Below are 10,404 nucleotides of genomic sequence, written 5' to 3'. Positions count from 1 at the left end.
GGTTAGATGGGTCTACAGCTGTGGGACAGGAAGGTGGTTAGATGGGTCTACAGCTGTGGGACAGGAAGGTGGTTAGATGGATGTACAGCTGTGGGACAGGAGGGTGGTTAGATGGATCTACAGCTGTGGGACAGGAAGGTGGTTAGATGGATGTACAGCTGTGGGACAGGAGGGTGGTTAGATGGATGTACAGCTGTGGGACAGGAAGGTGGTTAGATGGATGTACAGCTGTGGGACAGGAGGGTGGTTAGATGGATGTACAGCTGTGGGACAGGAGGGTGGTTAGATGGATGTACAGCTGTGGTACAGGAAGGTGGTTAGATGGATGTACAGCTGTGATACAGGAGGGTGGTTAGATGGATCTACAGCTGTGATACAGGAAGGTGGTTAGATGGATGTACAGCTGTGGGACAGGAGGGTGGTTAGATGGATCTACAGCTGTGGGACAGGAAGGTGGTTAGATGGATCTACAGCTGTGGGACAGGAAGGTGGTTAGATGGATCTACAGCTGGGGGACAGGAAGGTGGTTAGATGGATGTACAGCTTTGGTACAGGAGGGTGGTTAGATGGATCTACAGCTGTGGGACAGGAAGGTGGTTAGATGGATCTACAGCTGTGGGACAGGAAGGTGGTTAGATGGATCTACAGCTGTGGGACAGTAAGGTGGTTAGATGGGTCTACAGCTGTGGGACAGGAGGGTGGTTAGATGGATGTACAGCTGTGGTACAAGTGGGCAGTTAAGAGTTAACCACCTTGCTATTGTTCTGGAGTCATGTGTAGGACCAGACCAGGAACGGAGGGCAGTTTCCTTCCCTGATCGATATTTGTGACCGAGTTGGGTTTCCCTGACAATGGGATCGCTCTCCTCTTTAGAATCTTTATGACTGGTGTGGATTAAATACACTTTTTTTTGTCTGCTGTGCTGGGATTTTAACCCCGGTCTCACCAGAACATTCCCTTCATTTCTGGATTAACATTCCCCTAACTGTGTCCGAATTATTCCGTTTTTAAATTTCTGTCATTGAAGTGGCACCAAATTGTGGGGCCTTATTCTCCATTTTCCTGTATTTCCATACGTACCTGAGACAATAAATCGTTAACCCATTCTATTGTATTCTATTCTCTCGCCTTGTCATAGATGTAGTGACCCACAGGTTAAAACCAGCAGCAGTTGCCTCTCTCTCAAATGAGAGAGAACCTCAGAATCCTGCAAAGAGTAACTCCCCTCCTGACTCCCCCCAAAGCCTGTCCCACCATCGACAAGGCCCAAGGCAGGAGGGTGAGGGAATACTCCCCACTTGCCCCTGAATGGGGGCAGCTCCAACAACACTCGAGAATCTCGACACCATCCAGGGACAAAGCAGTCCTCGCCGTAGTGGCCCCACACCCACAAACATCCCCTCCCTCGCCCCCACCGACGCTCAGTAACAGTAGTGTGTACCATCCCCTCCCTCCCCCCACCGACGCTCAGTAACAGCAGTGTGTACCATCCCCTCCCTCCCCCCACCGACGCTCAGTAACAGCAGTGTGTACCATCCCCTCCCTCCCCCCACAGACACTCAGTAACAGCAGTGTGTACCATCCCCTCCCTCCCCCCACAGACACTCAGTAACAGCAGTGTGTACCATCCCCTCCCTCCCCCCCACCGACCCTCAGTAACTGCAGTGTGTACCATCCCCTCCCTCCCCCCACCGACCCTCAGTAACTGCAGTGTGTACCATCCCCTCCCACCCCCACCGACCCTCAGTAACTGCAGTGTGTACCATCCCCTCCCTCCCCCACCGACCCTCAGTAACTGCAGTGTGTACCATCCCCTCCCTCCCCCCACCAACCCTCAGTAACTGCAGTGTGTACCATCCCCTCCCTCCCTCCCCCCCCACCGACCCTCAGTAACTGCAGTGTGTACCAGCTACAAGATGCCCTGCAGAAACTCACCAAAGACCCTCAGGCAGCACCTTCCAAACCCTCGGCCACTTCCATCTAGAAGGACAAGGGGCAGCAGATACATGGGAACACCACCCCCCTGCAAGTTCCCCTCTGAGCCCCTCCTCTTCCCGACTTGGAAATATATCAGCCGTTCCTTCCTGGGTCAGAATCCTGGAACTCCCTCCCTCAGGGACATTGTGGGTCTACCCTACAGCACATGGACTGCAGTGGGTCAGGGAGGCAGCTCACCCCCACCTTCTCAAGGGGGGCAACTGGGGATGGGGTGATAAATACTGGGCCCAGCCAGTGACACCCACATCCCACAAATGAATAAATAAATAAAGCTCTATGATCTGCTAAGACATAACAATTTCACCTCCCCGTTCTTCTTATTCAGTTGGATAAGATTCAGAAATAATTTGAATTATGGTTCACAGTATATCGGTCGCTCAGTGGGTTAGCACTGCTGACTCCCAGCACCAGGGACCTGGGTTCGATCCCACCCTCAGGTGACTGTCTGTGTGGAGTTTGCACATTCTCCCCGTGTCTGTGTGGGTTTCCTCCGGGTGCTCCGGTTAACTCCCACAGTCCAAAGGTGTGCAGGTCAGGGTGGATTGGCCATGCTAAATTGTCCCATAATGCCCAGGGATGTGCAGGTTAGGGTGGATTGGCCATGGGAAATTGTCCCATAGTGCCCAGGGATGTGTAGGTTAGGGTGGATTGGCCATGGGAAATTGTCCCATAATGCCCAGGGATGTGCAGGTTAGGGTGGATTGGCCATGGGAAATTGTCCCATAGTGTCCAGGGATGTGCAGGTTAGGGTGGATTGGCCATGGGAAATTGTCCCATAGTGTCCAGGGATGTGCAGGTTAGGGTGGATTGGCCATGAGGAATTGTCCCATAGTGTCCAGGGATGTGCAGGTTAGGGTGGATTGGCCATGAGGAATTGTCCCATAGTGTCCAGGGATGTGCAGGTTAGGGGGGATTGGCCATGGGAAATTGTCCCATAGTATCCAGGGATGTATAGGTTAGGGTGGATTGGCCATGGGAAATTGTCCCATAGTATCCAGGGATGTGCAGGTTAGGGTGGATTGGCCATGGGGAATTGTCCCATCGTGTGCAGGGATGTGCAGGTTAGGGTGGATTGGCCATGGGGAATTGTCCCATCGTGTGCAGGGATGTGCAGGTTAGGGTGGATTGGCCATGAGGAATTGTCCCATCGTGTGCAGGGATGTGCAGGTTAGGGTGGATTGGCCATGGGAAATTGTCCCATAGTGTCCAGGGATGTGCAGGTTAGGGTGGGTTGGCCATGGGGAATTGTCCCATCGTGTCCAGGGATGTGCAGGTTAGGGTGGATTGGCCATGGGGAATTGTCCCATCGTGTGCAGGGATGTGCAGGTTAGGGTGGATTGGCCATGGGGAATTGTCCCATCGTGTGCAGGGATGTGCAGGTTAGGGTGGATTGGCCATGGGGAATTGTCCCATCGTGTGCAGGGATGTGCAGGTTAGGGTGGATTGGCCATGGGGAATTGTCCCATAGTGTCCAGGGATGTGCAGGTTAGGGTGGGTTGGCCATGGGGAATTGTCCCATAGTGTCCAGGGATGTGCAGGTTAGGGTGGATTGGCCATGGGGAATTGTCCCATCGTGTGCAGGGATGTGCAGGTTAGGGTGGATTGGCCGTGGGAAATTGTCCCATAGTGCCCAGGGATGTGCAGGTTAGGGTGGATTGGCCATGGGGAATTGTCCCATAGTGTCCAGGGATGTGCAGGTTAGGGTGGATTGGCTATGGGAAATTGTCCCATCGTGTGCAGGGATGTGCAGGTTAGGGTGGATTGGCCATGGGAAATTGTCCCATCGTGTGCAGGGATGTGCAGGTTAGGGTGGATTGGCCATGGGAAATTGTCCCATAGTGTCCAGGGATGTGCAGGTTAGGGTGGATTGGCCATGGGAAATTGTCTAGGAGCAAGTGAGGACTGCAGATGCTGGAGATCAGAGCTGAAAATGTGTTGCTGGAAAAGCGCAGCAGGTCAGGCAGCATCCAAGAATCAGGAGAATCGACGTTCCTGAAGAAGGGCTCATGCTTAATTGTCCCATAGTGTCCAGGGATGTGCAGGTTAGATGCATTAGTCAGGGGAAATGCCGAGTACTGGAGTCGGAGAATGGGTTGGTGTGGGAACACTCTTCTGAGGGTCCGTGTGGCCTTGTTAGACCAACTGGCCTGTTTCAACAATGTCGGAATCCTAACACCTCCTAACTCTGACTTCCAGCTGTTTGAGATGGCAGTGCTTCCTCCTCTGGAGAGTGAGGGCTACAGCCATGACGTGTCTGAGCTGAAGTCACTGAATTGGGTTGTGGAACTGGGTTGTGGAACTGGGTTGGGATGAATCATCATATCACAAGATGATGAGAAAGGGAAAGTCCCAAGGATGAAGAGGGGGGCAGGGGGGTATTGGTTTTGAAGATTCTGAGCTGTTTCAACGATGGCAGGGGGGAGGGTGGGGGTGGGGGTAGGTGGCGTGTGACCTCAAGTTGCAAACTCCGTTTTATTTTCAGAAGATGACGCGATGCTGGCTCGTTCTGCTTTTGTGTAGCGCCTAGCATTCACCTGCCTGTCTCTGAGACAATGTCCTGTGTGCCACGATCCGCAGTACCGGATCCAGAATAATATGACTTTGTGATGCTTGTTCGATCAAGCTGTTGAGGGGTGTAGGACAGGGAGAAGCATATTCCCCTTGAGGGAGGGAACAGTGGCAGGGGTAGGGAAGGGATGGATTTGTGGATTGAAGGTCAAGGGGCAGGAGGTTTGGAGGGGACATGATGATGTAGAAAGTCACTCAGGGTAGTAGGAATCTGAAAAGTCACTCTCTGCTGGGATAGTTACGGTGGAAGTGCTCATGTCGTTTCGATACCCACTTGCGAGGCCAAAGCTGTGGACCAAGCGCTGGAAAATTGGGATGGGGATAGTTAGAGGCTTGGTTTTGACTGGCACGGGCTGGATAGGTCAAAATCGAAGAGTGTGGCGCTGGAAAAGCACAGCCGGTCACGAGGAGCAGGAGAGTGGAGGCTTCGAGAACGAGCATTGTCTCCTGCGCTGGGGACCTTTGTGACTGAGGGATGAGTGTTGTCCCAGGACTCAAGGAGAGGAGGCCCCATCCTCTGGTGACCTGTGAGAGCACATGTCCACCGCACAGCAGCCGAGGGGAGATTTTAAGTACAACTCAACGATAGATCTGGACTTTGGGCTGTTGAACGGAGGAGACCAGCCATTCTTGCTTGCCTGCTTGTTCTTCATGCCCACATCAGTCAACCACGTCCAACTGCAAAGGAATAAACAGCTCACGGACTACAGCAGCTCAACAAATGTGGCTCCTTTGATCGGTGGCCCAATGTTTGGAACATTGCGAGCAATTCTGGTCCCCATCCTATCGGAAAGGTGTTGTGCAACTTGAAAGGGTTCAGAAAAGATTTACAAGGATGCTGCCAGGGTTGGAGGGTTTGAGCTACAGGGAGAGGCTGAACAGGCTGGGGCTGTTTTCCCTGGAGCGTCGGAGGCTGAGGGGTGACCGTATAGAGGTTTATAAAATCATGAGGGGCATGGATAGGGTAAATAGGCAAGGTCTTTTCCCTGGGGTGGGGGAGTCCAGAACTAGAGGGGCATAGGTTTAGGGTGAGAGGGGAAAGATATAAAAGGGACCTAAGGGGTAACGTTTTCACCCAGAGGGTGGTACGTGTATGGAATGAGCTGCCAGAGGATGTGGTGGAGGCTGGTACAATTACAACATTCAAAAGGCATTTGGATGGGTATATGGATAGGAAGGGTTTTGGGGAATATCGGCCGGGTGCTGGCAGGTGGGACTAGATTGGGTTGGGATATCCGGGTCGGCATGGATGGGTTGGGCTGAAGGGTCTGTTTCCATGCTGTACATCTCTGTGGCTCTCTGAGTCTAAGACAACTGGGGAAGGGCTAGAATGCCTGGGATATCCCTTGACAGTCAAGAACAAAAACACCGCCCTCGAAGGATCCGAGCTGAACCATTTCACTCTGAGATGGGGAGGGAGCCTGTGGGATTCTCTCCCACAGCAAGCAGATGAGTTAAAACATTGAACATTTTCACAAAGGGGATAGATACAGCTCTGAGGTTTAAAATGTGCAGTTTATTGCGTACAATTTTGGTCACCCTGTTACAGGAAAGGCAGGGTTAAACCAGAAAGAGGGCGGCGAAAATTGACCAGGATGTTGCCCGGACCAGCAGGCCGGAGTTACAGGGAGGGGGGGTTGGCCGGGATAGGACTTTATCCCTCGGACCGTAGGAGAATGATGGGCTGACCTTATTGAGGTGCACAAAACCATGAGGAGCATTGATGGGGGTGAAAGCAGATCATCTTTTCCCTAGTCATGAGGAATTGGAAACTAGAGGACACAGGTTTAGGGTGAGAGGGGAAAGATTTCAGAAGGGACTGAGGGGCAACTCCTTCACACAGAGAGTGGTGCGTGTATGGAATGGGCTGCCAGGGAAAGTGGGTCAGGCAGGTACAACAGCAACATTTCAAAACCATTTGGGCAAGGACCTGGATGGGAGGGTTGAGAGGGACATGGACCAAATGCAGGCAACTGGAACGAGCTGAGCAGGCCGGCATGGACCAGTTTGGGCCTGTTCCCACGTTGCGTGACTCTAAAGGGATCAGAGGGGATGGGGGAGAGCGCACGGAACAGAGGACTAAGTCGGATGGTCATGTTGAATGGACAGAGCAGATTTGAAGGGCTGAATGGTCTACTCCCGCTCCTATTTTCTGAGCGGATCGAGGAAGGGTTAAGTGACCATGTGGATGTGTTGCTTTCATCTTCCTAGGAGCTTAGGACCCATACCGCTCCGAGCACACAGCGCTGTAACCTTGCCTTCGTCTGCAGAGGGCTGAGAAACGTTGCTTCAGCACAAACCAGGAGGCTGGCCTGTTGGTTTACCAGGAGCCAAGGGTCAAAGTGTGTGCGTCTACCCGGGACATGGACAGGGAGCAGGTAGGGGAACATCCTTTTAAAGACTAGGTCAGGAGGTGATGGCAGGAATACGATTCTCACCCACAGAGTGGGACGCTATCTGGGAAACCTCACAACCTTTAAAAAGCACTTGGATCAGCACGTGGAGCATCACAACGTTCAAGGCTATTGGCCACATGCTGGCATAGATTTACAGTTGTTTTGTCCCTGGGGATTCGATGGGCTGAAGGGCCTCTTCCATGCTGAATGATTCTACGACCAGATGAGAAGCTATTATAACAGCCTGTTTTATTATTACTCTTTATTAATTCTATTCATTGGGTTCTCATAAAGCCCAGATTCACCCTGCCTTGTTTACTCCCCACCCCCCCTCCCCCCACCACCCAAGTAAAACTAAACCTTGAGCTAAGAATTCAGTGCAGAAACAGGAAGATGAGAAATAAAAGTGATATCAATTGTCTGAGGGGAGAAATCAATTTCTCATCTTGGCGGGGTTTTTTTGCGGAATTGCCGTGTTTCATTTTGACAGGAACTTGCCTTCCTCTTTCGTTGTCTGTCTGGACGTGTTGCAAAATCCTGTCCTTTTATTTGGCCATCGTCCGAGTTGGAGTGGCACAATCGGAGACCGTTTCAGAGGAGGCTATTCAGCCCCTCATCTCCGCACCGGCTCCTGGAAGAGCCACCCACCCTGGTCCCGATCTCCAGCCCTATCTCCAAAGCCTCTCGAACGTCATCACTCCCAACTCTCTTTCGGAAGTTCCAGTGGGCTCTGCCTCCCCCCACTCTCCCAGGCAGCGAACTCTAAGTCCGAGCAACTTTCTGAACAGACGTAGTCCTCCTCGTTCGCTCTCCTGGTTCTCTTGCTGGCAGTTACTGACGTACTAAGTCAAGCAGAATAGACCCTTGTTTATCCTGTCAACATTGTCCACAGTTTTGGACAGCTCAATGATTTTCCCTGCTCCATTGCGAGTAAACCCAATCCCTCTAATTTTTCCTTGTGTCTAAAAAATCCCCCAGTCCCGCGATCGCTCTAGCAAGTCTCCTTTGAAATCTCTCCAGGGCTTCAACAATCCACCTTCTATAAAATCCCCAGAGTTGAATGCAATTTTCGAAACGACTGGTAGAGATGCAGCATCAATTCCTTACTTTTGCACTCAATGCCTCTATTTATAAACTCCAAGGATCATCGTAGAATCTTGCAGTGGGGAAACAGACCGTTCGGCCCAACAAGTCCACACCGACCCTCTGAAAAGTACCCCACCCAGACCCGTTCCCCTACCTGACTGCTCTACACTTCTCAGGGTAAAAACAATGACTGCAGATGCTGAAAATCAAATACTGGATTAGTGGTGCTGGAAGAGCACAGCAGTTCAGGCAGCATCCAATGAGCAGCGAAATCACTTGTCCCTGACTAATGCACCTAACCTACACATCCCTGAGCACTATGAGCAAACTAGCACGGCCAGTTCACCTGACTTTCACACCTTTGGATCCTGTAAGTCTCCTTAACAACTGTTTCATTATACCCAGCCACTTTCAGAGAATTGTAGGAACATAGAAACATAGGAGAGAGGACAGGAGGAGGCCATTCAGCCCTTCCTGCTTTCTCCCCATAACCCTTGACCCCATTCCCCCCCAGTGTAATATCCAGCCGCCTCTTGAATACATTCAATGTTTTGGCATCAGCTCCTTCCCGTGGGAATGAATCCCACAGGCTCCCCACTCTCTGGGTGAAGAAATGTCTCCTCATCTCTGTCCTCAATGGCCTACCCCGAATCCTCAGACAGTGATCCCCGGTTCTGGACACACCCACCATTGGGACCCTCCTCCCTGTATCTACCCTGTCCCGTCCTGTTAGCGTTTTGTGAGTCTCTATGAGATCCCCCCCCCATTATCCAGTGAAAACAATCCTAACCTGGTCAATCTCTCCCCGTACGTCAGTCCTAGCATCCCCGGAACCATCCTGGGTAAACCCTCCCTCGAGGGGGAAGAGCATCCTTCCACAGAGACCAAAACCGCCCGCAATACTCTCGGTGTGGCCTCCCCAAGGCCCTGTGTAACTACAACAGCACATCCCTCTGCTCCCTGGACTCGAACCCTCTCACAGTGAAGACCAACACACCGTAACCCTTCCTTACCTCCTGCTGCACCTGCGCGCTAACCCTCAGCAACGGGTGGACACCCAGATCCCACTGCACACACCCTACTTCCAACCTACACCCATTGAGGTAGTAACCTGCTTTCTTGTTTTTGCTTCCAAAGTGAGTAACCTCAGATTTATCCAAATTTTACTGCATCTGCCACCGATTCGCCCACTCACCCAACCTGGGCGAAAGTGGATCCTGCAGATGCTGGAGATTAGAGTCAAGATTAGTGTGGTGCTGGAAAAGCACAGCAGGTCAGGCAGCATCCAAGGGTTGACTTACCCAACCTGTCCAGAAGCACGCTGAAGGACCTCTTCATCTTTGCCACAGCTCACCCTCCCACCCAACTTGGCATCATCTGCAAGCGTTGAAATGTTACCTGTTGCCCCCTCAACCAAATCATTAATATATGTATTAGTCAAGACATAGAAGATAATCAGAGGGTGGACAGTGAGATCCTTTTTCCTCAGATGGTGATGGCCAGCATGAGGGATGTAGCTTTAACTTGAGGGGTGATAGGTAAAGGACAGATGTCAGAGGTAGTGTCTTTACTCAGAGTAGTGGGGGAATGGAACGCCCTGCCTACAACAGTAGTAGACTCGCCAACTTTAAGGGCATTTAAATGGTCATTGGGTAGGCATATGGATGAGAATGGAATAGTGTAGGATAGATGGGCTTCAGATTGGTTCCACAGGGCAGCACTACATCGAGGGCCGAAGGGCCTGTACTGCGCTGGAATGTTCTATGTTCAATGTTATGAATAGCTGGGGTCCCTTTCACATGTACATGTGCCAGGAGGTCCCTCTTCCCCTGTTCCACCTTCAACGGATTCGCATTTGCTTTAGCTGGTCTTAGGAATTTGATTTTTTCACAATCATGACGCAATACTTTGCCGATAATTCGCTGAAGGCTAACCTAGAGATGCAGCCAGCTGTGTGGGAGGCTAATGGACCGCTAGTCGCTACCTCAGGAGGATTGGAGTACAGCAATAGGTGAGGTCTGGCCTCAGTTATATTGGAGCTTGGTTAGACTAGGCCTTGGTGTACTGTGTGCAGTTTTGGGTGAACCATCTCAGGAAAGAGATGGAGGGAATGTACCAAAGGTCCTCAAGACTTGTTCACTAGCGGGCAGGACTGTCCTGTGGAGAAAGGTTGGGTAAACTGGACCTGTATTCTCCGGAGTTTCTGAGCGTGAAAGGTGAACTCGTTGCAATTTGACCACTCAAGGGATCAAAGCTGTACAGCAAGGAAACAGACCCTTCGGTCCAACCAGTCCACGATGTCCTAAACTAGTGTAGATAAAGGTCAGATGTTTCCCCTGACTCTAGGACCAGGGTC

This window comes from Chiloscyllium punctatum, chromosome 34 (genome assembly GCF_047496795.1).
Source record: "Chiloscyllium punctatum isolate Juve2018m chromosome 34, sChiPun1.3, whole genome shotgun sequence".
Classification (NCBI taxonomy): Eukaryota; Metazoa; Chordata; class Chondrichthyes; order Orectolobiformes; family Hemiscylliidae; genus Chiloscyllium; species Chiloscyllium punctatum.
The sequence above is the reverse complement of the archived record's forward strand: the minus strand, read 5'-3'. Positions refer to the sequence as shown.